Source organism: Chlorocebus sabaeus, chromosome 15, assembly GCF_047675955.1.
Source record: "Chlorocebus sabaeus isolate Y175 chromosome 15, mChlSab1.0.hap1, whole genome shotgun sequence".
Taxonomy (NCBI): Eukaryota; Metazoa; Chordata; class Mammalia; order Primates; family Cercopithecidae; genus Chlorocebus; species Chlorocebus sabaeus.
Window position 1 is genome coordinate 46797242 of NC_132918.1, and position 27793 is coordinate 46825034.

The 27793-nt window shown below is 38.4% G+C and overlaps 1 pseudogene; it reads left to right on the forward strand.

The window, feature by feature from the left end:
* Positions 1 to 15877: 15877 nt before the first annotated feature.
* LOC103241542 (large ribosomal subunit protein uL6 pseudogene) lies at positions 15878 to 16613 on the forward strand (annotated as a pseudogene).
* The last annotated feature ends 11180 nt before the right edge of the window (positions 16614 to 27793 follow it).

Below are 27793 nucleotides of genomic sequence, written 5' to 3' on the forward strand. Positions count from 1 at the left end.
CTAGTCATCATTTTTCATAATATCTTATTAACAACTGAGGAAGTGAAAAAAATTATTCTTGATGTTGTAAAAAAATTCATTTTCAATGTTGTTGGTGAGACTGGTAAAAAGATTTTAAAGGACAATTAGAACAATAACTCAAAATTTCAAATATGCACGCATACATATCAACCCAGAAATTTTAGTTTTGAGGATCCATCTTATAAAAACACTCCTACATGTATACATACATATTCACACACACACATACACACACACACACATATTTTCATTGCAATATCATTTGAGAGCATTAAAATGGAGAGAGTAGAATTCCATTAACAGGATTTTGGTTAAATCAATTAGAATTTAACCATGAAACAGATAATCAGATCACTATTAAAATGAAAAAAAAAATCTGTATGTACCAAAATGGACAAATGTTCAGGATAAAATTTTAAGTCAAAAAAGAAAGCTTCAGAAAAATATATACTGAATGCCTTCATATACAGTTACTTAATGTTACTGTTTGAAAGTTTTACATGTATAGCTATGTGTAATTACACATGGATGTTTCAACCTACTCGTGTGTCACCTTTTGTTGATTCTCAGAGTCCCTGTGAATATGACCTCCACCTCTTAATATACTTCAGTAATTTATGTATACAACTATAATTCCACCTAAATAACACCCTTGTAGTTTCTAATCAAATAAAGATTTTAAAAGTTATTAGTAGACATAACTGCTAAACTTTCAGAAATACATGCTAATCTGCCACACCCCAAATGTCAAAACTGTGCTGGAAAAATATCAGAGGCAACCTTCCGAAAAATACTTGGAGCCTTAACTATTTACCTGAGTTGTCTGTAGATAACAGGAGATGTGGAGATAAGGCACTAGAGGCAGGTGGTATGGCCATATTCAGGGCATTCTCCACCCACTGAGAGAAGTCACTCAGACTCCTTGGGGGAGGGAGGGAAACTCCTCCACTAAAAAGCCTACCGCTTATAATGTTCCCTGATTTTCAAATCTCTCATCAAGTTCAGGCAAGCGGGAGCTGAAGAAGGAGAAAGAGTATGAGCCCTTGTATGAGCTCAAGCGAGGAACAGCGGACAGCGCACATAAATGTTCCACAGTTATTCACCTAACATCTGCTCCCATCAACGCAGTTGCCAGGTGGAGTTTTACAGACATTAGGATTATGCTATTGACTATATGTTTAAAATTCTGTTTGGATTGAGGAGAACAGACTAGAGAGTATGTAATCTAAAGGAAAGGAAACAAAATACGTACGTGAGTCAATCCAAAGTAAATATTCACATATACTTGCACTTTTATATTTTTACAATATCGTTAATCTCAGAGATTAGAATATCTCAATGATGAAGCACTTTCATAAGAGGACAGACTTGTTTAAGACATTTGATATTTTAAGATCTCCTATGATTTTTTTTTTACTAATTTTCTCTGCAAAGACAATGATGAGTTACTAAGGTCAATTTGAGAAAACTGTGGTATTAAATCCTTAGAGATTTTCCTCCAACTTCTAACCTTTTCCAGACCACCATCCCAAACTTCAAATTCAAAATTACTACGATATTTAGGAGTTTAATGGAATTCAAACAAATCCAGCATAAAGTAATATTTTGATAGATGATAGAGATAGACATGTAGTTAGAAAGATAGATGATAGATATACATACTACATCATTATAAAAATATATATATATTTTAGATATATGTTATGCATATTGGTTAACACGCATCTATAACCAAAACGAGTGTGAAAATAATTGCAGACAGCATCTTGTAGTGATGTTGCAAAATGTTAAGGTCATTTTTTTCTGATGAGCTTCACAGGAAAAAATTAAAATCTTAGCCCAATTGGAATCTGAAATAAGGTAAAGAAATTGTTTAAAACATTTTTATTGACATCATCTAATGCAGAGGTTCTCAAAAATGTGGTTCCAATACAGCAGCATGAGCATCACCTGGGAACTCATTAGAAACTCTGAGGGTGGAGTCAAGCAATATGAATTCAATGAGTTGTCCAGGTGATTCTGATGCCCACTCAAGTTTCCAAATCACTGTTCTAATGGGTGATAGTTTTGTGGGCTCTGATAAGCTCAACTTGGAGTGCACTGACAATTTGTTTTACCCAAAGTTTTTGTGTTAGTCCGTTTTCACACTGCTGATAAAGACATACCTGAGACTGGGCAATTTACAAGGGAAAGAGGTTTAATAAACTTACAGCTCCACATGACTGGGAAGACCTCACAATCATGGTGGAAAGCAAGGAGGAGCAAGTGACATCTTACATGGATGGCAGCAGGCAAAAAGAGCTTGTATGGGAAAACTTCTTCGTATAAAACCATCAGGCCTCATGAAACTTATTCAGTACCACAAGAATAGCACAGGAAAGATCTGCCCCCATGATTCAATTATCTCCTACCAGGTCTCTCCCACAACGTGTGGGAATTGTGGGGGCTACAAGATGAGATTTGGGTAGGGACACAGAACCAAACCATATCAGTCTTTCACAGAACATTTACATTTGACTTACTGGGTGAATTTTCAATATCTAAGAATTAATTCCTTGGTCATTTTAGATGCTCACAAACATTTTTAAATGAGTAACTATTTGCATATGAGACATTTTAATAATGGAACATACGATCTATTTTTTTCTTTATAAATGCTTAAATGAAAATCATAAACTATTATAAAACTATGACTATTGAATCCATTGATGTATAGGTAACGAATAATCTCTATTAGGGGAAAAAAGTAACAATAGTGCCTATCTAAATATATTCCAATAATTTTATCTAAAGGAAAAGCTGAGAAATATCTATATTTATTATAAAAGAAAGTCATTCATAATGTTTCTTCCTTGACTTCAGCTCTACTTCTACCACTCGTTCTTTCTGCCAAAGTAAGTAAATGAATCTCTTGCTGCCTTCAAGTGTGGACTGAAAATTAAATGTGTGGACTGAAAACAATTCATGTGTGGACTGAAAATTAAATGTATGATGCAGACTAAAACCCAGCACCTTCTTCTTGCAGATGTGCTAGGGTATAATAGTCATCTACTTCCCATCACAGTATAGTTGAGTTTTCAAAGTCTTCGAACTTTCTAAATCTTGGATGAGTTTTCTAAAAAATCACAGTAAAAGGCAATGCTCAAGTATCTTCCTCAAATATTTCAAACATGATTAATCAAGAAGATGAAAGGCATAAAAATAAATGTGCATATGATGAGCACTTGCCACTGAGTCCAACTAAATTTGAAATCACAAATAACCCAAATGAAGGCAACACAATAACCCTGATTATAGAAGAAACTATTTTTGTTGTATTATTGCTGAATATTTTAATAGAAACACTAATTATATTGTAACTTAATTGGAATGGGTTAGAAGTTGAGATGATGGCATAGAGAAGCAAATAAAAACAAGAAATTAACAAAAGTTTTCTATAATTACTAGAGTGACTAGGACACAATGGACATAATTCTTATTTCTGATTTATCTTAAATCTCCACATTAATGTCCTTAAGGTTAAGGCCATGTAATAGGACATTGACTTAGCTGTCTATATTTTAAGTTGCTCTTTATTATGTCTCTTCAATTTAGCCTTATTAGCACAATACATATAGAATAAGCCATAAGTATTACAAGTTTTTGGGTTAAATCTCCATTTAATTCTTATACATCTGTCATAGGCCTTTAAAGATTCAACTAATCAAAATTTTCATATTCAAAATGAAATTATTTAGCCATTAAAATTAAAATTTCTTACCATCAAATAGCATTTATCTCAATTTAAATATCAAATCAAAAGGATTATGAATCTTCAGGAAAAGATATCACAAATTGAAATATTTTGCATGATTGGGGATTACATAGATACTTGAATTCCTCAACCCCAAAAGGAAAAATATGATCTGTACCATATGAGAATACATCTCAATTTCTTTTTATTTTTGAGTAAGTAATTTTAAAATGTTATTTAATGCCTTTCTTATTGGCGTTAGTATATCTCCGCCTCTTTCTCATTCAGCATTGCCAACCCTGAGAGACTGATAGCAGTAAGAAGGGAAAAGCTGCCTTTGCAGGTTTTTTTCTCCTCCTGGTTCCTCCAGCCCTGCCTCCTGTTTCCTTGCCCCTGAGCCTGACATAAGTTGCAGTTGTCACCAGCAGCTCAGGTAACAGACAGAAACCCCTACCTGTTCTGAAACCTTGCCAAGAGCAGCAATTGTTCAGCACCGGTGGGTGCAGGAGTGTGCCTGGCACCTCCATCCGGAGCATTCTGAGTTGAAAGAAAAACCTCTATTAATGGTGCATACTAATGATCTTTACATTTTAATTAGAAGTGCTTGAGTTAAGATCACTCGCTGAAACATTAATGAGAAAGGGAAAATTTATCTCCTGTTCCTCTGCTTTTTGACTACAAGAAAGAAGCAGTCAGCTGACCTGAATTAGGTTAGAGCAAATATCAAGAAAAATCATTAGAATTCTGTGATTTCATCCAAGCTGGAAATATCAGATATTTCCATTTCAAAGCCAAGAAAACATAAGATTAGCAAAGAGAATCGTCCTTGGAGTATCATAAAGTAGGAGTTTCTCAGGTCTCTACCTGTTTCTCTCCTTCCACTCATATACACGTATACATTTTTATGTGATTTTTTCATACCCAAATAACTATACTGCTAGAGTGTCCAATGCCTTCAATATGCAGAAATCAAAAGTCACATGCCTATACAAATGTTCTAAGGACTCTACCATGTTTGAATATGTCTCTATGCAATTTGAAGGTTTTTGTTGGCTTTCTTTATCAAAAAGCTTCAAATATCATTAATAAATGAATTCAGAAAGATTCCATTCTCATTATAATAACCAAAACAGTTAAGAGTTAATTTTCTGGAAAATATTTTCAAAAAATCTCCTTTAAACTGAGGATTAATGTGTCCTTTTGAAAATAGAAAAACAGACAAAATCTAAGAGACTTTATTGGGAAAATTCCCATGAGGGTCAGGACGAACAGCTCAATGATTTCTAAAGCACCGTCATCATCATGGATGTTTTCACACTTTGACACCACATAAAAAGGCCCCAAATAAAATGTAGAAGAAAGTATCAAGTCCAGGGTCAGTGCTAGGAAATGGCACTGAGCATCTACTCAGATAGAAATACATGGGACTGGCATGGTGGCTGACACCTATAATCCCATCACTCTGGGAGACTGAGGTGGGCAGGACACTTGAGGTCAGAAGCTTGAGACCAGCCTAGCCAACATGGTGAAACCCTGTTTCTACTAAAGGTACAAAAATTAGCCAGTTGTGGTGGCAGGTGCCTGTAATCCCTGCTACTCAGGAGGCTGAGGCATGAGAATCGCTTGAACCCAGGAGGCAGAGGTTGCAGAGAGCCAAGATTGTGCCACTGCACTCTACCCTAAGTGAGATTCTGTTTCAAAAAATAATAATAATAAAATGCAAAAAGAAGTATATGCTTGAAGACAGGACAGTGGTGGGTGGCTTCTCTTAGCTATTTCACTTCAGTATAATTTTAATTAACCCAAATGCTGCCTCAATTCTCCTTCTTCAATATGTATTATAGATCAGGGTTTCCTCAAGTGACATTTACAGTCATCTGGTGGTCCATAGTGGTTGTTCAATGGGTCTGCAAAGAACATGGAAGCTTCAAAAGAAAAAATCAATGAAGTGATTATGTTAACAAACATTTCAGAAACTTATGATGTGAAATGATGTGATTTGCATGGAAGCCTTGTGACATGTTTAATAATCATCACCTTCTGAAAAGTTGTTGCAGGCCATTCTTCTTGCCTATTCTTCAGTTAATGTAATGTATTTTTGTCTCTGCTGATGAATTTGTTACTATTTGCAATATATTTCTTATAATTGTGCATTTAGTATTTTCTATTTTAAGTATCATGCTGAGCTAATGCTCCTATTTGAAAATTTGGACCAATGGCTCAAAAAGCGTTCAATGATGCATGAAAGTAATGAAGACAATAATAATAATTCCGATAACTCAGAAGGTCACACAAATAAAAAAAGAATGGAACTCCATTGCAAATACAGGATATACATTTTTATGTATTTGAATATGTGAATCTGCTGGTGTTATGATTTTGCATAAGAAGATGAAAAGTGACGTGAATATCTGAAAATTGATGTTTGGGGGAACAGCAAATTTATTATCTCCCAGCCCAATTCTATTTTCTGTAATGACACTTCTTCCAAATAATGACATAAACCCAAAGAAGCTTTATTTCTAAAGAAAACAAGGTGACTTCTTACAAAAACAACCAGGCTTTTCGATATAAAATTAATTTTTCCACCTGGATAAGAAGAGACTAAAACTAAAGTCGTATCATTCACAGTAGCCCTTCTCATAAAACTAAATCCTTTATTTCTAATAGTTTAAGTCTCTTGTTCTTAAACTCTTGTTCATTAAATTCCATGATTTTTCCATTTACATCATCTTGTCATCTACAGATAATGACAGATGTCTCTTCATTTTCAGCAATTCTTCTTTCTTTTTTCTCATCAAAATTATTATTTGGGATTAGTCCTCTAGAACAGTGTTGAAGACTTGCAGTAATAATTAGCATTTTCTTATTCCTGAATGAGAAAAAGAGAGTAGGAGAGGAAAAGAAGGAGGGTGGAGGAGAGGCAAAGGTATGGGAAAGGGAGGGAGGAAAAGAATAAGAATCTTAAGACCATCTAGTAATGAATTAAAAGTTCTGTATTCCTATATATACCCTGAAGCTATCACTTGTTATCACAGCACAGATAAATAGTTGATGTTTAAAAGAATTATATTAGCTAATCAGAGTGGGATCAATTATGATCAGAAAATAAGAATACTAATGAGAATTCTTATTCAAAATGTGGCCAACCAAAATGTGATGTAAACATTTTTTAAAATGTGCTTCCAGAGAATTTCAGATAGTTCTGATTCTCTATCACCTGAAGAAATATTCTTGCCAGTTATAAAAATATTCAAGAGGAACATTTCCAATTTTCTGTTTCTAGGTTGATACAAGAGAATAACTTAATAAAATTTGAATGAAGACAACACTTGTAGATGCATTGATTAATTGTTAGACAAAATTATAGGAATAACTTCTGAAATTTATTTTAAGCAATTTGTTCACACCTTCTTACACTGAACTCAGGAGGCATTTTTTTTGTAATATTTTAAAAATAATCATAAACTTAGAAAAAATTTAGAAGTACAGCACAAAATCTTTTATTTTCCTAAACCACTTGAGAATAAATTGCTAATATTATATCTCATTGTCCCTCAATCCCAAATTTTGTGTTTCCAGCAACAAAAGGATATTATTTTGTATAATCATATAACTATCAACATCAGGAAATTAACACTAATAAAATTCTCTAATCTGTAGACAACAGTAAAGTTTCTCCAGTTGTCCTAGTAATGTCCTTATAGCAAAATGATCTAAGCATTCAGATTCACATGTTGTGTTTACTTTTATGAATTTCTAGTCCCCTTTCAGCTGCAAGAGGTTTTCACCTTTTCCTTGACTTTGAGGACCTTGATACTTTGCCAATTACAGGCCAGCTATTTTGTAATGTTCTCCAATTTGGGTTTACCCAATCTTATACATTTCTGGTATTAAAATTGGGACATAATTTTAATTTGTCACATTGATAATGGCATTCACTTTGATCACTAGATTAACATGAGAACTACCATCCATCTTTCTCCACTGTGAAATTCCTTTATAAATATTTTTTTGTGATGAAGTACTTCTAAACTACTTAAATATCCTGTTTATTTTCAAACTTTTGGTTTATTCACTTATTTAATTATATCACCATGGACTCATGCTTTCTTATTTTATCAGTGGGTTATAATCTATTAAAATCATAATTATTTTAATATGCAAATATAACATGGTTCAGCCAGTGGAAACACCTCCAAGAAGGTCTGAGTTATTTATTTTGCCACAAGATGACCTAGACCCACCAAACTTGCCCTGCTCCAGACCGGAAAGCAGTGTTTCTCAAAGAACCCTTGGGTCCATTCTTGGGGAGAATAATTGCTCTAAAATCTTCTCAGTGGACAGAGCAAGTGAATATATGTGTGTATGTACATAACACATACAAAAACACAGATACACCAATATTCAGAGTGTTTATAAACATACAACTGTATTTTTATGTCTCTCTATCTTTATCTATTTATATTAAAAACCATGAGTTCACACCAGTAGTGTTGAACCCAGCCTTCAGGGTTCATCTACTCTTCTCCTTTGCTATATTTACAACCCCTTTTACAATAGTAAGAAACTAACTCCCATTCTCTTTCATATATTTATTTATTCATTTAACCAGTTCCTCTGTACGTAGCCAAGATTTCCATCTCTGTCATCACCTATTCCCCATCCAAGGACTCAAAAGCCAGTTTGCATGTCCCCCTTACCCTACTCAGACTCTAACTCTTCATCTTAGCCCCTACCCCACATGAACATCCTCCTCAAATTGCTCAGAAAATGACACCCCACCAAGGTCACCCACCCACATGGTCTCTACCTTACCCTGTTCAGGTTCTGCCTCACTATGCAGGGTCACCCTTATAGGTAGATGTCCTCCTCACCGTGCTAGACTTCTGATTGACAGTTCACACCAGACTCACAGTGGCATGAACACCTAACATTATCAACCCCATCTGATTTATTTAGGAATAAAAAGAAAGCAGAAAAACTGTGTTGTATGTATTCTATACTACATCGAGCCTTTATGAGCATTATTAAAAACCCAAGAACACTTTTTGCAAGTATGGTATTTATTTATTCATATCAATTAATCAACAAGCATTTATTGAACACCTGCTATGTGCTCAGTGATATGAGAGAAGAATCAAAAAGTTCCTGTAATGTAGCTACTTGAAATTAGATTGTAACTTGAAGAAAAAGTAGAATAGTAAAAGTTCACTATATTTTCTATAACAATAGAAACATAAATTGAAAGATACATAACTATTATAGTCTCAAATGGTCATCATCGTTTGCTTTGACACAACTTTTCTACACATGATGTCTATGCCTTTCCTTCCTACTTCATTGAAGCTCACCCAGCATCAAGCTTTCTAGTAATGATTCAGAATGGATGATGCTAAGTTTCACTCTGTTAAATTACTGCAGCATACACTATCATAATTTTGGTATCACTGTCATCAGGGTTAACACATAGGAGCCTCACAGCATAATGTGAAAAAAAAATCATTAGTTAAAAAAATAAAAGAAGAAAGAAATGTATTGCAGAGTAAAACTTAAAAAGAGTTTGCCGTAGGTTAGTCTGACTCAGGAATGCAATTTATATTTTAAACATTATTTTCATAAAGGTCTACATTTCACTTTAAATGTGTAAAGCATAAAGCATGCCTTCATGTTCTGAATCAGAGTGTGGATATTATGACTGTGAAACCATGCAGGACTCTATAGGAGTATTAAAAACCAGAACAAGCACCCATGGGGAGAAGAAAAGGCCAGGAGCCAATGGTAACCCACGAAGACAACAGTCCTGTTGAGAAGCCCTATAGGAGTGGTGAAAAAAGGAGGTAGTTGCTGCCAGTTGCTACTGTCTCCACAACTGTCATCATTCTTGATAGCTCAAAGGGAACCAATAATCATTTGTACCTAAAAAAGTGTTAGGCGTGGGTTAGTATTAATGTCATACCTGAAGGATAAATACTGACTAATGTGCACAGCAAGAAATGTCAACTATTGTTAAAATCAGTGATTGCTGTTTTCAGATACTTCTTTTGTCAAGACAGAAGGGCAGAAATGGTGATGGAAGCAATTATTCATTCCTTTGGTTCAACAAGTGTGTTTGAACTTCATTCTTTTGCCTTCTGCAAGAGTGCCTTCTGCAAGGACTCAGTAGTTCTATGTAATGTCATTTATGATCAAGGCACAGCCTTTGTTAATGTACAAAATATTTCCTTCTACAGCCTAAGAAATAAAAGCTAATTACTGAATGTCCTGGTTGTTCTCTACACTGCAAATGTGGTCTTATATTCCAGAGGCCCCCAACCCTTGGGCCGCAGACTGGTACCAGTCCCTGGCCTGTTAGGAACCAGGTCACACAGCAGGTGAGCAGCAGATGAACAAGAGAAGGTTCATCTGTATCTATAGCTGCTACCCATTGCTTGCATTACTGCCAGAGCTCCACTTCCCATCAGATTAGTAGCAGGACTGGATTCTCAGAGGGATGTGAACCCTATTGTAAACTGCACACACAGGGGATCTAGGTTGCATGCCCTTTATGAGAATCTAATGCCTGATGATCTGAGGTGGAGCTGAGAGGGTGTTGTTAGCCCTGTGGAGTAGCTGAAAATACAGATTAACATTAGCAGAGAGGTCTGACTGCACAGAGACCATAACAAATAAATTGCTTGCAGACTCATATAAAAATCCTATCAGTGAGTGGCAAGTGACAATTAAGCTGCATCTTGTGGCAGGCTTTATATTGCAAATCAGTTGATATACTTCAATTGTACAGCTGCATCCAGTGGCAGGCTTTAAATCAGAATCTGACATATTTTAGTCCACACATGGCCCACCCATCATTTTATTTACCACTTCCATCCGCGCCTCATTTCCATACTGCATACTTGTCTCAGTCATGGTTTTGGTAAGCCCACAGGCTAACCCTAGCCAAAACTAGTTAAAAACAAACATCACTGGAAAGCTTCTTTGAAAAGAGGGAAAGATCCAATGATGAGATAGTAGAAGACTCTAAGATTGCCAATAAAAAGAAAATTGCATCTAAAAGAAAATGCCAAAAATTCCACTTAAATTACAGTTTCATTGCAACAGTTGATTCACATTCTTCAATCCCATTTTGTATAATATGTGGCAACCCGTTATCCAACAAAGCCATGAAACCTTCAAAACTGCTTCACAAAGAGACCAAGCACCCTGCATTAAAAGACAAGCTTTGGCCAGGTGCAGCGGCTCACACCTGTAATCCCAGCACTTTGGGAGGCTGAATTGGGCAGATCACGAGGTCAAGAGATGGAGACCATCCTGGACAACATGGTGAAAACCCATCTCTACTAAAAATACAAATATTAGCTGGGGATCGCGGCTCGCGCCTGTAGTCCCAGCTACTCTGGAGGCTGAGGCAGGAGAATCACTTGAACCCAGGAGGTGGAGGTTGCAGTGAGCTGAGATTGCACCACTGCACTCCAGCCAGGCAACAGGGCAAGACTCCATCTAAATAAATAAATAAAATAAGACAAACCTTTGGAATTTCTCAAAAGAAAACAATGTGAACATGAAGAACAGACACAACTATTGAAGGCGATCACTTCATTAAATGTGTCTGCACAGAGTATCATTCTTTTTTTTTTTTTTTTTTGAGACGGAGTCTCGCTCTGTCGCCCAGGCTGGAGTGCAGTGGCCGGATCTTGGCTTACTGCAAGCTCAGCCTCCCGGGTTCACGCCATTCTCCTGCCTCAGCCTCCCGAATAGCTGGGACTACAGGCGCCCGCCACCTCGCCTGGCTAGTTTTTTGTATTTTTTAGTAGAAATGGGGTTTCACCGTGTTAGCCAGGATGGTCTCGATCTCCTGACCTCATGATCCACCTGTCTTGGCCTCCCAAAGTGCTGGGATTACAGGCTTGAGCCACCACGCCCGGCCACAGAGTTTCATTCTTAGTGGCTAACTGCATTGCTAAAGCTAAGAAGCCCTTTACCATTGATGAAGAGTTGATCCCGTCTGCTGCTAAGGACATTTGTTGTGAACTTTTAGGAGATGCTTCAGTCTGCAGTTCAAAAGGTGGCACACGTTTCTCTTTCAGCTAGCACCATAACTAGATGAATCGATAAAATAGCAGAGGATATTGAGGCACAATTGTTAGAGAGGATTAATGAATCACCATGGTGCACAACCCAGATTGACGAGTATTAGGTTAGGCTGACTCAGGAATGCAATTTGTACTTTAAACATAATTTAAAATGTTGAAAACAAGGCAACAATGCCTGTTTTTGTGCAATATATTTTTCAGTAATGTGCACTTTTGTTGCCAACCAACACCACAGCTGCAAAACTATTCAAGTATTTGAATGATTACATATCAGGAAAACTGAATTGGTTGTTTTGTGTCAGTATATGCATGGACAGAGTGGCTGCCATGACTGGACAGCTTTCTGTCCAGGCCAAAGACTAGTTGGGTCAAAGAGGTCACTGTGAGTCTATGCACTGTGTCATTCACAAAGAAATGCTGGCAAGTCGAAAACATCATGTGAAATTAATAATGTTTTGCAGAATGTGATTAAAATTGTCAACCACATTAAGGTACATGCCTTTCACTCGTGTCTGTTCTTGTAGCTCTGTGAGGAGATGGACACAGCACACACGTCTTCTCTCATACACAGAAGTGAGACGACTTTCTAAAGATAGATCACTGGCCAGAGTTTTTCAGTTGTGAGGGCTGATATTTCTTTTAAAAAAGCATTCACCACTTGCTGCACATTTCAGTGACACAGATGAATCTCAAAACTTGCTTGTGTGACATATTCAGCCTCCTCAACAAAGTCAATTTGTCACTTCAGGGGAGAAGGACAACTGTGTTCAAGTTGGCAGATAAAGTGTCTGCATTCAAAGCCAAATGGAAATTATGGGGTCAAGGAGTGAACACTGGGATTGTTTGACATGTTTCAAACATTAGCGGAGATTTCGAATGTGATATGGTTTGGCTCTGTGTCCCCACCCAAATCTCATCTTGAATTATACTCTCAGAATTCCCACGTGTTGTGGGAGGGACACAAGGGGAGGTAATTTGAATCATGAGAGTGGTTTCCACCATACTGTTCTCATGGTAGTGAATAAGACTCATGAGATCTGATGGTTTTATCAGAGGTTTCTGCTTTTGAAACTTCCTCATTTTCTCTTGCCGCCACCGTTTAAGAAGTGCCTTTCACTTTCCACCATGATTCTGAGGCCTCCCCGGGCATGCGTAACTGTAAGCTCAATTAAACCTCTCTTCCTTCCCAGCCTCAGGTATGTCTTTGTCAGCAGTGTGAAAACTGACTAATACAATAAATTGGTATCAGTAGAGTGGAGCGTTGCTAAAAACATACACGAAAATGTGGAAGCGACTTTGGTACTGGGTAACAGGCAGAGGTTGGAACAATTTGGCTTGGAGGGTTCAGAAGAAGACAGGAAAATGTGGGACAGATTGAGGCCTCCTAGAGATTTGCTGAATGGCTTTGACAAAATTGTTGATAGTGATATGAACAATAAGGGTCAAGCTGAGACGGTCTCAGCCTGGAGACAAGGAACTTGTTGGGAACTGGAGCAAAGGTGACTCTTGTTATGTTTTAGCAAAAGATTGGTGACATTTTGTCCCTTCCCTAGAGATTTGTGGAACTTTGAACTTGAGAGAGATGATTTAGGGTATCCGGCAAAGAAATTTCTAAGTAGCAAGGACACAAGAGGTGACTTGGGTGCTGTTAAAAGCATTCAATTTTAAAAGAGAAACAGCACGAAAGTAATACAGAAAGAAACTGAGCTGGGGCTTTCATTCTCCCAGTTGCTGCATGATCACCTATCTCAGTTTTCAAAAGAGTTTCAGCATTATTTCCTAACCCCAAAAGACTCCCGAACTAGGAAGGATTGGATACTTGGCCTATTTATGAATATGTCAGAGAAGTTGACTTTATCTGTGCTAGAAGAGGATCAACCGCTTGGGATCACAAATGAAAGTGGCCTTAAAAGTGTATTTGAGACAGTTTCAAATCTCCATACATTCTGGATTAAAGTCAAGGTGTAATATCCTGAGATTGCCAAAAAGCACTGAAAAGCCTGCTTCCATTTCCAACATCCTATCTTTGTGAAGCAGGACTTTCTGCAGTGACAGCAATCAAAATGAGATTATGGAGTAGCCTGGACATAAGAAACACACTTTGGGTGTCACTGTGTCCTGTCAGCCCCAGACGGGACTGTCTAATTGCAGGAAGACATGCTCAGGATGCCCACTGATCCTACATTAGGGTGAGTTGTATAATTATTTCATCATATATTACAATGGAAAAATAATAGAATTAAAGGATACAACAAATTAAATGGGCTTGAATCATCCTGAAACCATAGCCTCCCACCCACCCTGCCCCAATCCATGAAAAAACTGTCTTACATGAAATCAGTCCCTAGTGCCAAAAAGACTTGGAACCACTGCTATATTCATTAAATTAGATATTTGTGAGTGGCTGTCCAGGTTCTAACCTTTCCCCTAAACCCTCTTCAGCAGTAAAGTTCTAAAACTCCCCATCCCTCTTGCTGCTCTTGGTTCAATTAGAGCGGATACTGACCTAAACTGGATTAATCAGATCCTCCCTCCTATGAGGTTACAGTTAAGATTCAGTGACTCCACTCACTTACCTAATGACACTTAACTTTTAAGGACATCTAAATTTGAGGATTGCGGAGTCATGCCTCATGGTGACATATCTAGTCCTTGCACAAAGCAGCAGAGAAAAGTGTCTGCCAATTAACTATAAGGTGAAGCAGACAGGCCAAGAGAAGAGGAGGGACCCCTGTCTCTGACCTTTCCACCTGGATCCACCATCTGCCTTTCAGTTCAATGGAACTCCACTGGTTCTTCGTAAATATCCCCTACTTTCACCCTGGTTTTACTTAAGCTATTTAGGATACGATAAAGTTGAAGAAACCTTTGTTTGGGGATGGCGTATCTGTCAACTGCTTGTAAGCTACATCTCTTAATGACCCTTGGTTGTTACTGGTGGCAGTCTTTGCATGGAAATATTACTGAAATTTTTATACACCTGGAGGTGGTTGCCAATGGATTGCTTAGCTCCCAAGGATCATGAACTTATTGTTTAATGTCTCCTTTCCACTCAAATCTGATGCTATCAGCCCTGGAGCAGGTAATCAGGTAGAAGAGGTCCTAGATTGGAAAGTTGTATCTACAGCTCAGAATATCTCTGTTTCAGATATTTAGCAGAAATATCAATATTTGTTTTCTATACAGATCTTGAAAAATCCAACTTATCCTATTAATGCTTATGAAATATGCCAATCAATTCATGTAGTGCCTTAGCAACCTCTAGTTTATCTGTGTCAGGGATGCTGTATGCAAAGGTTTTCAATGTTCCCATATAGTAAATGTGCAAAAGATTTCCTTAGTTAAGCTAAGCTTTCTAGTTAAATTTTCCTCGCCCATTTTTTGTTATTCAGGCCTTTTGTTTCAGGTTACTTTTCAAGTTAGTTGATTGATGTTGTTTTTAAATTTTCTATTGTATCTGTGCCACTTATAGTGAATATACTCAAATTCCTCTTGAGTAGAATAATCAAAACATAACAGTGAAGTCCACCATGAGAGCAGAAAAACATTGTCAGGATCATCCACTTCACTGATATATCAGCCAAAAATGTTGCACCATAAGCTGAAACATCACTAAAGCAAGAGGTTTATAGACTCTACCATGTGCTCCACATACGTGGATCTATTTCAGGGTCTTTTAATCAAGTTTACAACTACTGAGCTTCACTCTTTACATAAGAAATTGAAGTAAAGAAAAAAACATTCCCTGCACTTGAGCAATTTACTGTCATTGGGAAATATAGGCATAAAGTCAGGGAGCAAGAATATAAGAACAAAATAAGCTCTAGGAACATAAGCACATTTTTAAGATAAAATAAAGGATAAGTAGTGTTGTCTTAGAGGACAAATAGGGGAATGTTGCTTGAATATGGCCAGGAAGGATGAATAGGTTGAACATTTCAAAAGGACATCAGGAATCTCCAGCAAAAGGAACAACATGAGCAAAGAGGTGGTGCATGTGACGGTTAATACTGAGTGTCAAGTTGATTGGATTGAAGAATACCAAGTATTCTTTCTTTGCTGCGTCTACTGCAAGAATGAAGACCATTCTCAGCAATCAGACTGTCGACATTCCAGAAAATGTCGACATTACTCTGAAGGGACGCACAGTTATCGTGAAGGGCCCCAGAGGAACCCTGAGGAGGGACTTCAATCACATCAATGTAGAATTCAGTCTTCTTGGAAAGAAAAAAAAGAGGCTTCGGGTTGACAAATGGTGGGGTAACAGAAAGGAACTGGCTACCGTTCGGACTATTTGTAGTCATGTACAGAACATGATCAATGGTGTTACACTGGGCTTCCGTTACAAGATGAGGTCTGTGTACGCTCACTTCCCCGTCAACGTCGTTATCCAGGAGAATGGGTCTCTTGTTGAAATCCGAAATTTCTTGGGTGAAAAATACATCCGCAGGGTTCGGATGAGACCAGGTGTTGCTTGTTCAGTGTCTCAAGCCCAGAAAGATGAATTAATCCTTGAAGGAAATGACATTGAGCTTGTTTCAAATTCAGCAGCTTTGATTCAGCAAGCAACAACAGTTAAAACAAAGATATCAGGAAATTTTTGGATGGTATCTATGTCTCTGAAAAAGGAACTGTTCAGCAGCCTGATGAATAAGATCTAAGAGTTATCCAGCTATAGAAAGAAGATGTCAGATGACTCCTAAGACCTACTTGTGATATTTAAATGATGCAATAAAAGACCTGTTGATTTGGAAAAAAAAAAAAAAAAGAATACAAAGTATTAATCCTGGGTGTGTCTATGAGAGTGTTGCCAAAGGAGATTAACATTAGAGTCAGTTGGCTGGGAAAGGCAAACCCATCCTTCATCTGGGTGGGCACCATCTAATCAGCTGCCAGCATGACTAGAATATAAGCAGGCAGAAAAATGTGAAAAGAGAGACTGGTCTAACCTCCCAGGCTACATCTTTCTCCCATGCTGGATGCTTCCTGCCCTCAAAAACTAGACTCCAAGTTCTTCAGTTTTGGAACTTGAACTGGCTCTCCTTGCTCCTAAGCCTGCAGATGGCCTATTGTGGGACTTTGTGTTGGTATCAGTTAATACTTAAAAAGCTCCCCTTTATATATATATATATCCACACATATATATACATATGTATGTGTGTGTGTATATATATAATTCCATTTTTGGAATATAAATATTCCATTCTGGAATATATAGATATCCCATTTTGGAATTATATATATGTATTCCATCTTGGAATATATATTTTACACATATATATTCCATCTTGGAATATATATTTTACATATATATATTCCATCATGGAATATGTATTATACATATACATATTCCATCATGGAATATATATTATATATTATAATATATAAATATATATTATAATATATGTATTTATATAATATATTATATATAATATATTATAATTTATATATAATATATATTATACATATTATATATTATATATAAAATATAATATATTACATATAATATATTAGCTCTGTCCCTCTAGAGAACCCTAACTAATACAGATTTTGGTACCAGAAGTGGTTCTAGAGGAACAGAATATTAAGGATGGATTTCTTTCATTGATTTTGGGGTTTCTGGAGTTGGCCACTTAATATGATTAGGCCCCAAAATGCTAAGGACTCTACTCCTGATAATATGGATAACACTGATAGTCCTTGGCTTGAACTGTTTAGAGCTGTATGCAAAATAACTGCATTTAACCACTCCTGATTAATCATTCATGAGAGACAAAGAGTTTAGTGACTCTATACATAATAACTTTGACCATATGTGAAAAAACAAGGAAGATGAGGAAGCTGGTTGGTTACTCCTAAGTTCGGTGGACAAAGTGATGAAAGAAAATGATGAACTCAGGGATTCTATCTCCCGGCTTCAGAAGCGGATACTGATCCCCAAATCTGCTAAGACTGCCCTGAGTGAGAGTCTTATCTCCTGTACAGAAAGAGATGAAATTATGAAAAAACAGACACAAGCTCTAATCATGCAAGTGGCTAACCTGCAAGGAAAGGTGTATGTACAGTCTCACCAGGTGTGTACTGTTAAAGTGAGGGCATTGATTGGAAGAGAATGGGACCCAGCAACTTGGAATGGGGATGTGTGGGAGGACCCTGAAGAAGCTGGGGAGACTGAGTTTGTAAACTCTGATGAACCTTTCTTGCCAGAAGAAACAGTTTCCCCAATCCCAGTAATGGCAACAACCCCTCCCCGACCCACGCTGCCATCCACCTTTCCATCTTTGTCTGAGGAGATAAACCCTGTGTTGCCTGAGCCAACAGTGATGATCTCCCCTGAGGCAGTTGCCAGGCAAGATAAGGTTGATTCTCCTCAGGAGAGACCCCAACACCCCTGTTTGCTTCTAGACCTATAACTAAAGTCCTGGCAGGCCCCTAGAGGTGAGGTTGACATTATGCTCGAGTTTTCTAATTTATATAATTTATATAAATATTTATAAAAATTTATATAAATATAATTATATATAATTATTATATTATAATTATATAATATAAAAATATTATGTAATTAATATATAATTATGTATGCATAATGAATTTTCTAATTTATATAAACAGAAATCTGGAGAACAGGCATGGGATGGATATTAATGGTGCGGGATAATGGTGGAAGGAACAAAGAGTTGGATCAGGCTGAATTTATTGATTTGGGTCCACTAAGTAGGGACTCTGCATTTAATGTTGCAGTTTGGGGAGTTAAAAAAGGTTCTAATAGTTTATTTGCTTGGTTAGCTGAAATTTGGATTAAAAGATGGCCCACTGTGAGCAAGCTGGAAATGCCTGATCTCCCTTGGTTTAATATAGAGGAAGGGATCTAAAGGTTTAGGGAGATTGGATGGTAGAGTGAGTTAGTCACTTTAGACCTACTTATCCCAGCTGGGAGGGGCCCGATGATATACCCTTGACCAGTGCCTTACAAAATAGATTTGTGAAGGCAGCACCTGCATCTTTGAAGAGTTCTGTAATTGCTCTTCTCTGTATATCAGATTTAAGAGTGGGAACTGCAGTCACTCAGCTACAAAATTTAAATACAATGGGAATAATTGAATCCCAAGGTGGCAGGAGCCAAGTGGTGGCATTCAACAATCAAAGGCAAGATGGGCATAGCTGCCATAATGAACAGCAGAGGCAAAGTGGCAATCAGAATAGTTTGGCTCATGTAGAGCTCTGGCACTGGCTAATTAATCATAGTGTTCCTAGAAGTGAAATTGATAAGAAGTCTACTGCATTCCTACTTAATTTATACAAGCAGAGAACTTCTAGGTCAAATGAGCAAAAGACTAATTTGAATTATAAAATCAGAGAATTATGGCCCCTCAATCAATTTCTAGACTTGAGTCAATTTAAAGACCCAGAACACCTTGAATGAAGAAGAGGCTGGGTCCTTGAGGAAGGACCCCACTACATTACCATCAATTTATGTAATGAATCTTTATCCCATCCTTCCCCAAGGAGACCTCCAGTCTTTTACCAGGGTAACTGTGCATTGCGGAAAGGGAAATGATCAGACATTTCAGGGACTACTGGACACTGGCTCTGAGCTGATGTTGATTCTGAGGGACCCAAAACGTCACTGTGGTCCTCCCGTTAAAGTAGGAGCTTATGGAAGTTAGGTAATTCAAGGACTTTTAGCTCATGTCCAACTTCCAGTGTGTCCAGGGGGTCCCTGGACTAATCCTGTGGTCATTTCCCCAGTGCCAGAATGCATAATTGGCATAAACATACTTAGCAGCTGGCAGAACCTCCACTATTGGCTCCCTAACTGGTAGGGTGAGAGCTATTATGGTGGGAAAGGACAAATGGAAGCCTTTAGATCTGCTTCTACCTGGAAAAATAGTACTTCAGAAACAATATCACATCCCTAAAAGGATTGCAGAGATTAGTGCTACCATCAAGGACTTGAAAGACACAGGGGTGGTGATGCCCACCCCATACCCATTCAACTCTCCCATATGGCCTGTGAGGAAAAACGGATAGATCTTAGGAGAATGACAGTGAATGATTGTGAGCTTAACCAAATGGTGACTCCAATTGCAGCTCCTGTACCAGATGTGGTTTCATTGCTTGAGCAAATTAACACACCTCTTGGTATCTGGCATAGTTGTTGGCTTGACACATGCCTTTTTCTCCATTCCTATCCATAAGGTCCACCAGAAGCAATTTGCCTTCAGCTGGCAAGGCCAGCAATATACCTTTACTGTTCTACCCCAGGGGTATATCAAGTCTCTGGTTTTGCGTCATAATCTTATTTGAAGAGATCTTGATCACTTTTTGCTTCCACAAGGTATCACACTGGTCCATTACATTGATGACATTATGCTGATTGGATCCACTGAGCAACAATTAGCAAACACACTGGACTTACTGGTGAGATATTTGCATGCCAGAGGATGGGAAATAAATCCAACTAAAATTCAGGGACCATCTACCTCAGTAAAGTTTCCAGGGGTCCAGTGGTGTGGGGCCTGTCGAGATATTCCTTCTAACATGAAGGATGAGTTACTGCATTTGACCCCTCCTACAACCAAGAAAGAGGCACAATGCCTAGTGGGCCAATAAGCCCATTGAGCCTATTTCAATTTTGGAGGCAACACGTTCCTTATTTGGGTGTGTCACTCCAGCCCATTTATCTAGTGACTCAAAAGGCCACCAGTTTTGAGTGGGGTCCAAAACTGCTGTGCAAGCTGCTCTGCCACTTGGGCCATATGACCCAACAGATTCAATGGTGCTTGAGGTGTCAGTGGCAGATAGGGATGCTGCTTGGAGCCTTTGGTAGGCCGCCATAGCTGAATCACAGCAGAGGCCTCTAGGATTTTGGAGAAAAGCTTTGCCATCTTCTGCAGATAAGTACTTTGCTCTTGAGAGACAGCTCTTGGTCCGTTACTGGGCTTTGTTGGAAACTGAACGTTTGATTATGGGTCATCAAGTCACCATGTGACCTGAACTGTCTATCATGAACTGGGTTCTGTCTGACCCATCTAGCCATAAAGTGGTCATACACAGCAGCACTCAGTCATCAAATGGAAGTGGTACACACGTGATCAGACTCAAGCAGATCCTGAGGGCACAAGTAAGTTACGTGAGGAAGTGGCTCAAATGCCCATGGTCTCCACTCCTGCCATGCTGCCTTCTCTCCCCAAGCCTGCACCCATGGCCTCATGGGGAGTTCCCTATGATCAGTTCACAGAGGAAGAGAAGACTAGGGCCTGTTTCACAGATAGCTCTGTGCAATATGCAGGCACCAACCCAAAGTGGACAGCTGCAGCACTACAGCCCCTTTCTAAGACATCCCTGAAGGACAGCTGTGAAGGTAAATTTTCCCAGTAGGCAGAACTGCGAGGCAGTGCACTTGGTTGTACACTTTGCATGGAAGGAGAAATGGCCAGATGTGCAATTATATACTGATTAATAGGCTGTAGCCAATGGCTTGGCTGGATGGTCAGGGACTTGGAAGAAGCATGATTGGAAAACTGGTGACAAAGAAATTTGGGGAAGAGTTATGTGGATGAACCTCTCTGAGTGGTCAAAAACTGTGAAGATATTTGTATCCCATGTGAGTGTTCACCAACACATGACCTCAGCAGAGAAGAATTTTAATAATCTAGTGGATAGGATGGCCCGTTCTGTGGGCACCATTCAGCCTCTTTCCCCAGCCACTCCTGTCATTGGCCAATGGGCCCATAAACAAAGTGGCCATGGTGGCAGGGATGAATATTACACATGGGCTCAGCAACATGGACTTCCACTCACCAAGGCTGACCTGGCTATGGCCACTGCTGAGCGCCCAATTTGCTAGTAGCAGAGACCAACACTGAGCCCTTGATATGGCACAATTCCTCGAGGTGATCAGCCAGCAACCTGGTGGCAGGCTGATTATATTCGACCTCTCCATCATAGAAAGGGCAGGGGTTTGTCCTCACTTGAATAGACACTCCAGATATGGGTTTGCCTACCCTTCAGACAATGCTTCTGCCAAGACTACCATCTGTGTACTCACAGAATACCATATCCACCATCAGGGTATTCCACATAGCATTGCCTCTAACCAAAGCACTCACTTTATGGCTAAAGAAGTGTGGCAGTGGGCTCATGCTCATGGAATTCACTGGTCTTACCATGTTCCCCATCATCCTGAAGCAGCTGGATTGATAGAACGGTGGAATGGCCTTTTGAAGTCACAATTACAAGGCTAATTAGGTGACCATACACTGCAGGGCTGGGGCAAAGTTCTCCAAAAGACTGTGTAGGCTCTGAATCAGTATCCAATATATGGTACTGTTTCTCCCATAGCCAGGATTCATGGGTCCAGGAATCAAGGGGTGGAAGTCACCATCACCACTAGTGATCTACTAGCAAAATTTTTGCTTCCTGCTCCTGTGACATTACGTTCTGCTGGCCTAGAGGTCTTAGTTCCAGAGGGAGAAACATTTCCACCAGGAGTGTTTCCAGTAGAACAATGATTCCATTAGACTGGAAGTTAAGATTGTCACCTGGACAATTTAGGCTCCTCCTACCTTTAAGTCAACAGGCTAAGAAGGGAGTTACAGCATTGGCTGGGTTGATTGACCCAGACTATCAAGAAGAAACCAGTCTACTACTCCACAAGGGAGGTAAGGAAGAGTATGCATGGAATGCAGGAGATCCATTAGGACATCTCTTAGTATTACCATGCCCTGTATTTAAGGTCAGTGGGAAATTGCAACAGACCAATCCAGGCAGGACCCCAAATGACCAAGACCCTTTAGGAATGAAGGTTTGGGTCACTCAACCAGGAAAGAAAACATGACCTGCTGAGATGCTTGCTGAAGGCAAAGGGAATACAGAATGGGTAGTAGAAGAAGGTAGTCATCAATACCAGCTACAACAACATAACCAGCTGCAGCAACGAGGACTGTAATTGTCATGAGTATTTTCTTCTTTTGTTAAAAACATGTTTGTGCTTGTATACACTTGTACTAAGAAAATATCTTCATTTTATTTCCTTGTTCCTTTATCATGTGATATAAAATTTATTGACTTCACATCAGCATTTAAGTACTGTTTATGTAATTGTATTTGGATTGGGGATTGGTGTGCTTCTGGTTGTACAAAGGATAGTTGTGTTATGTTAGGTGTAATAATGACCTTATTATTGTGTTTATTTGAAGATTATGTATGATCTCAGGAGATGCGTGTGGGATCAAGTTGACAAGGGGTGGACTTGTGATGGTTAACACTGAGTGTCAACTTGATTGGATTGAAGAACACAAAGCATTGATCCTTGGTATAGCTGTGAGGGTGTTGATAAAGGAGATTTACATTTGAGTCAGTGGGCTGGGAAAGGCAGACCCACCCTTCATCTGGGTGGGCACAATCTAACCAGCTGCCAGTGCAGCTGGAATACAAGCAGGCAGAAAAATATGAATAGAGAGGCTGGCCTAGCCTCCCAACCTACATCTTTCTCCAATGCTGGATGCTTCCTGCCCTCAAACATTGGACTCCATGTTCTTCAGTGTTGGAACTTGGACTGGCTCTCCTCGCTCCTCAGCCTGCAGATGGCCTATTGTGGGACCTTGTGATCATGTGAGTTAATATCGAATAAACTTTATATATATAAACATATATATATAAGCTTATGCATATATATATGAATATACATTCCATTAGTTCTGTTCCTCTAGAGACCCTTGACTAATACAGTGCATAAAGGTTCATCTTTTGTTTGAAAGACATTGAAAAGGCAGTTAGGAAAATCTTGACTTGTTAGAATTTGTTAGAAGATTGATCTATTTGGAAAGCCATGTAAGGGATTCCTGACTTAAGACATATTAGATAACTGAAGTAGAAGGATCACGTGAGCCCAGGAGTTTGAGACCAGCCTAGAAAACATAGTGAGCATCAGTCTCAAAAAAAAAATATATATATATATATACACACACACACACACACACACACATATACACACACACATATATATACACACACACACATATATATATATCAGATAATAAACACTTTACTCATACGGCTAGGCTTTTATTTCAAGTGCTGCTCAAATTTAAAAAAAAAAATCTAGAGATAAGATATAAAATGAAGAAACTCAAGCTAGGAGTTTTGGGATTAGAGATAAAGAAAATGAACCTAAAGAAAATAGGCTTAAAAACTAAAACCTGCTATTGTTGCTATTGTCAGGAGCAAGAGTTGAATAGTTCAACCAAGAGTTGAATAGTTTCATGCTCTCTTGGGCTAACCAGCTGAAATTTGTATTTTAAAAATGACCTAGGAAGTGCCAAGTTTCTGGCTTCTGGCCAGAGGCTACACTTCCCAACTTGTCAGAATGGGTACCCTTCAGGTTGCAACACTTTAGGAGCAATAAGGCTCTCCTTTCCAAATTTATGACCCTCATTATTCTTCACTTGATATGATTGGTCTATGAGGATAGGATACCTGGAGAACCCCAGGTCCCATGGCATGATCAAAAGTCAATGCACTGATGTCCATAGCTCAACTGTTTCCTCAACCATACTAGGAGGAAGACAGGACAGACTCTGGAACTGTGAAGAGCTGCTGGACTTTGGAGTGCCAGATAAACAGCTCTCACTTTACTGTCAAAGAGCTGTTTTATTTGTGAATGGCAGTTTCAAGGTGAAAGGACAACATCCTATTTGAAAGACTGCTACTCTGATTGTAAAGTATACTTTTGTGAGCAGAGTTTACCATTCTCTCTACCTGAGTTCTCCAAAAGTTGGAAACTATCCATGAGAATTCTTACTTTATGGTAATATAATCATTTGCATAAGTTCAGTAAGACTATGTTTTGTTTTGTAACAGGACACAAGGTCACAATTGGAGACGCTGCTTGTTTTACCAAGGCTTTGACTGGAGTAACATATTTTAAAATTAAGTTCTAGCAAAACGAAACACCGCATGCTCTCACTCATAGGTGGGAATTGAACAATGAGAACACTTGGACACAGTGTGTGAAACATCACACACCGGGGCCTGTCATGGGGTGTGGGGTGGGGGGCAGGGGTAGGGGTAGGGGGTGGGGGGTGGTGGGAGAAGGGAGGGTGAGGGGGAAGGGGAGGGTTAGGGGGAGGAGTGAGAGAGAGGAGAGGAGAGGATAGCATTAGGAGAAATACCTAATGTAAACGATGAGTTAATGAGTGCAGTAAACCAACGTGGCACATGTACACCTATGTAACAAATCTGCACATTTTGCACATGTTACCCAAGAACTTAAAGTATAATTTAAAAAAATTAAGTTCTAGCAAAGCTAACTTAAAAGGAGCCTATATGGCCAATCTCCTTGCTGCACTTTATGCAAATAATCTGGCCAAATATAATAAAACTAAAACTTATTTTGCATACAAATTGGCCTTACTATAATTTCTTTTTATAAAGAAATTATTATTTATACTTTTTATTTATATTGTATAAAAGAGAATATAAAAGAAAATATAATTTCTCTTTATATTGTATAAAAGGGGGGACTACAGAGATAGAAATTATGTTTCAAAGTAAAATTATAACATATCTATTACTAGAATCCAGACCTGACCTTTGTTTTTGAGTTCCCTAATAGAATAACTTCTTTTTTCTATTCTGACACACAAATTATCTTTTGATTGTCAAATCATTAATGTTAGTTATCTCTTGTTGCTTTACCTCTTCTAAGAAAATCAGAATCATGGTATTCTGAAAACTACAGATGATTTGAAAAAGCATGTGAATGTTCTTCATTTGGATCCCATTGAGTCCAATCTGCTTTTTGTTGCCAACACTCTGCTAAAACTACACAAGCACCTGCCCTCTAGGTGCAGGTACTATCATGAAAGAGGAGGGCATATGAAATTGTAAGGACTGGTTTTGAGGGATAGAATTAGTTCAGACCCTCCAAATCAAAGATGGATACAGAAATGCTTAAATAGCTGGCAAACTGAGGGTCTTTGTCTTCTGAGCCATTATGTGGCCCCATTCCATCTATCCCAATCATGGAAATATTCCAGATTCCTATAGAATTAGAAGAGAAATGCTGAATGGACATCAAGATACCCTGTGACAGAGCCTTCTGGGTATAGTTGTCCTGTGCTTGCCATCAGATGTGTCCAAGGTAACACAGCTCTTTGATGTGCCAGATGATCAGAGTATGTCTGTACCAGCAGCACACTATGGTTCTTAACCTTTCTAGAGTCATAGGCCTTCTGGGAGTACAAGCAAACAGAAACACAAAGAGAAATAATTTCTTTTGGTAGAGCATAGCATGTGTAAACTCTTATTCCATAATTGAGATAGGTTTTAACATATCATTATTTTCACCGATATTTCATATAAAGCCGTGCAAAATTAAAATATTTTAATGGATAAAATAATCCATTATTTTTTCTTTAAAATCATTAGTTGCTCATCAATTATACATTAAAACCTTTTTTCCATTATCTAGAAGTGGTTCTTGTCCCGACATGAAACACATTAACTCAAAAATCATTTATAGTTGTTGTCTAAAGAGCTATTACACTTCTCTCCTTTTCCTGGAGGATTTATATTTAGCAACCTTCTTGCCAGTGTATGTGTGACAATATGCTACAAGGAGAAACATAACTTAAAACTGTCAAAACAAAGCTACTGACAGCACAACTGCACAACAGGGCAAATCAAGGTTGACATACTGTGATAACAAAAGCAACCCAGTCACAGGGCCACAGGGCACTACTCTAACACCCAAAAGATGGTATCATGCAGTAGCATAAGGCAATTCTTACATGCCAAAATAAACCCACGGTTTTTAAAGGGAGATTATGTGATGGTCTTACATTGCAATTTTTCATGTGTATTTATAGAATACCTTTAATTGTATAAAATAAGAATTGGAAGAACAGTAAGAGGTAAGGAGAACAGAATTCTATGTCAAACAACTGGAAAGACTAGGTAAAAAATTCAGGGCAAAGGCATTTGCTCTTCAATCATCTCATCCAAAGCTTTCCCTCCCACTGCAGCCACAGGAAGCAGAAAGCCACATCTGCAAGGAAAATCAGTTTACGTGCCAGCAAATTCCTTGCCCAGGAGCTTCATGTTTAGTGATTAGCATTTGTTTTGTTTTGGAAACCATGGTGAAACAACAAGTATAATCTTTTCTGCTGGAAATCACTGTCATTTTCTCCCTTTTTAGCACCTTCACTTATGAAGCTAACTTTGATCTTAATGAAAAAAAAAACAATTCTTAAGCAGGAGACTTTAGAGAAATTGATTACTAAACTATTTGAAGGTAGATATGAAGAACTGCCAGTTTTTACAGAGAATTTGTGTGGTAACACATTTATGATATACCCTCACGAAGAAGAAACTCCTGTCCAGTCAACCAGAGATTGCAACAAGATGAAAACATAACCTTACAACAAAGTCCTGTGAGACCTACTGTTCTCCTGCCAGCTTGGCTGTCACCTTCTCCCCTCTGAGGAGCCTGGGAGCCAAGGATGTTCCAGGGCCAATGAAGGGCTGACTAAACCAAATCAGGGAAGAAAATGCTTTGCCTATTGTCAAATCTGTTCTCAGTGTCACTAAGCTATATGGAAATCCCCTACCCATCATTCTTAACCCAAGACTCATCAGGCATAAATGCAAAAACATTTCACCCACAATCTATTATTTACATGTGTGGGGTTTCTCCAAGTTTATCAATGGAGGCACCAGATGCTTACTAAACCCTCTTATCTCTGAGCTCTTCCACAGACAATGAAGGGGCTGACCAGCAAGTAACATAAAGTATATAATCACCATCTCAAGCCTCTCATAGCCAGAATTCCAGCCACTCAGTTACTGGAAACAACTCCATACCTGTATGAAACAATAAGAGGTTTATAAATGAAGAAAAGACTCAATTCCTTTCAATATGGGAGAGGCAGTAAAACTA